Here is a 3,238-nt window from a genome sequence, read left to right as displayed (position 1 = left end):
AAAGCACCAGCACCATCCGTGCAAACGTTTCCCCGTCGAAAGATAAAACGTTTGTGGGGAGACAACGTGCCTCTACTCGTCCGGGGACCATACTACTACCCCCTTCCCTACCGGGTGACCCTTTTCCTTTCGCCCTGAGTGCCGCCGGTCGATTTCATTCGCGCCCCGTGGCTCCCCTTCCCCGGGAGCGGGGGGGGGGGGCAGAGCCTCCTCCTTTGCCAAGAGCAAGAGGAACTATGTAAAGCACGCCGCAGCCGCCCACCCGCCCCAGGTGGAACAGCCTCCTCGACACACATTTAACTCTTTTGTTCTGACAGCCCGCAATAACATGGCTAGAACATAGTGCATACATATACATACACAAATATATGCATACATATACACACGTAACAACACAAATATATATACATATGTATATACATGTAACAACACAAACATTTATACACATATAAACATGTAACAACACAAACATTTATACATATATATATATATATATATATATATATATATATATAATATATATATATATATATATATACATGTAACAACACATATACATAAACATTTATATTTGTATCCGTGTCTTTGTCACTTTGTATTCCCTGAAGATGCCTTAGATAAACGAAAACGTTCAGACTAAGTTTCTTATTTCTCAATGTTCTCTCTCTCTCTCTCTCTATATATATATATATATATATATATATATATATATATATATATATATATGTACATATATATATATGTATATACATATATATATATATATATATATATATATATATATATATATATATATATAGGCTCAGATACATTAACTTGTGGTGTGATCTAATATAGGTATTCGAATGGGTTAAGGTCTTTAACAATGGTGATGTAGGCAAGGTCATCATATCAAGACAACAGGACAGGTCTCGTGGTAATGGATTTAAATTGGACTTGATTTAAGAAGGAAACAGGAAAGAACTGGATTACCAAGAGAGTGGTTAACGAATGGAATAATTTTCTTAACTAATTAGTAAGCGCAGAAATATTTGGTCGTTTTATGAAAAGATGAGATAAACTTGTAGATAGGGATGACAGGTGGTGGGGGACAGGTGACTAGCTAGTGTAGGCCTTACGGTCTCTTGCAGTCTCCTCCATTCTTACACACGCATATATATATATATGTATATATATATATATATATATATATATATATATATATATATATATACATATATATTTATATATACATATATATATATATATACATATATATATATATATATACATATATATATATATTCATATATATATATATATATATATATATGTATATATATATATTATATATATATATATATATATGTATATACAAACACGTGTATGTATATATGTACATAAATGAAATAGATGGGCAGGGTTGAGGATTGGGGGATTTTGGGTTGGCGATGACGTCATTGTTTGGGCTACGTGACCTAGCCTAACCTCTCGGCGACCCCAACAACCCGGGCAATCTGCTGGACCAAATCTGGGACAACAGAACTTACCCATCTGTTGCATTCTAGCCCCAAATCAACCTAGCCTCGCTGTGGGCTACCTAGATAGCCCACAGCAAAGAACCTGGGTAATGCTTTGGAACTTTACTTACGCGTAGTTTGAAGGGACCTGTTCTCCGGCAGTCTGGCGAAAACGCAGATACATCTTGTTCTTGGCGGTTGATTCATAAAACCAGTGACGGGAGAAATGTTTTTTTGGAACTAAGTGGTATACGCCAGAAGGCTCTCCACCCACGATATGCGCTAAAGCATACATATTAAATGATGTCTTTATGAGTCTCCATATAGGGGAAAAATTGTCGTGGGTCTTACGTCATATCTTTGCTTCCTTCCAACCCAAACGCCATTTTCCATCACTGGCTACACAAAGCACTTTAACACAACAATACTTGCAGTCAATACACGATTAGTACAAAACTATATTCGGTAGGACACCATGGTCCTTTTAAAAATAATAGGAACTTCAGTTTCCACACAAGAAAAAAAAAATCACAAATCTTTAGACTAAACGCACTCACTCGACACAAACCAATTCAACACTAAGTTGGCGCCCGAACTATTTCCTTTTCGTTATGAAGAAAAGCCCTGTGATTGGCTGAAGCCAGTCAAGGGATTCAAAACAGTTTAGTCATTGGCTGAAGCGATAATGTTGACAAGAATCTTCAGCAAGATGACTTCCCAGAGCGTCCGCGAAAAATATAAAAGTAGTAATCCAGAGGCAATTGTAGACGTACAACGAAAGTCAAGATTATTTTCTTTAAATTCATGAGAAAAATCTGACCAACGAACTTCGCTTCTTTTTTGTCATTATCATCATTTTCTAAGAGGGTTGGATATTCCCTTGACTCGTTTCTGGAAGTAGATGTCTCCGCAAGATGTCTTCCATGTGCGCCCGCGAACAAAGAGTAAACAAGAAACTAGTGTCACTATTTTGTGTGTGTGTGTGTGTGTGTGTGTGTGTGTGTGTGTGTGTGTGTGTGTGTGTGTGTGTGTGTGTGTGTGTGTGTGTGTGTGTGTGTGTGTGTGTGTGTGTGTGTGTGTGTGTGTGTGTGTGTGTGTGTGTGTGTGTGTGTGTGTGTGTGTGTGTGTGTGTGTGTGTGTGTGTGTGTGTGTGTGTGTGTGTGTGTGTGTGTGTGTGTGTGTGTGTGTGTATGTGTTTGTGTGCGGATGACGTGGTGGTGGATCTAGTGGTGGATCTTGTGGTGGATCTAGTGGTGGATGTGGTAGTGGTGGTGGCAGTTGCATCAATATAACATTACATTATTGGTGATAGTGTGGCGATGGTTGTACTGTTAGTGGTACAAGTAATGGTATTCGCGGTGATAGTAATGGTGATGGGAGTGACAATGATGGTAGTGATGACGGTGATGGTGATAGTGGTGGTCGTGATGGTGGAGAGAGGGATGGTGAGAATGGTGGAGGGGTTGATGGTGATATTATTTGTTTATTTGCTTGTTACTTTTGTCTGTTTGTTTATTATTAATTGCTTGATTTTCATTTATCATTATTTATCTGTCAATTCATTATTATTCACCATTTACCTGTTTGTCTATTGTTTAACCATATCTATGCATTTATTTATTTTATTATTATTTATATCATTATAATTTTATTTATTTATTTATTTATTTATCATTATTGTGATATTTTTTCGCATCCGACGTAGTTATGGACCAAAAGGTCCCCTGTCGGCATGCTCC

This window comes from Oratosquilla oratoria, chromosome 5, assembly GCF_046742065.1.
Source record: "Oratosquilla oratoria isolate Oo_2021 chromosome 5, ASM4674206v1, whole genome shotgun sequence".
NCBI classification, from domain to species: Eukaryota; Metazoa; Arthropoda; class Malacostraca; order Stomatopoda; family Squillidae; genus Oratosquilla; species Oratosquilla oratoria.
The sequence above is the reverse complement of the archived record's forward strand: the minus strand, read 5'-3'. Positions refer to the sequence as shown.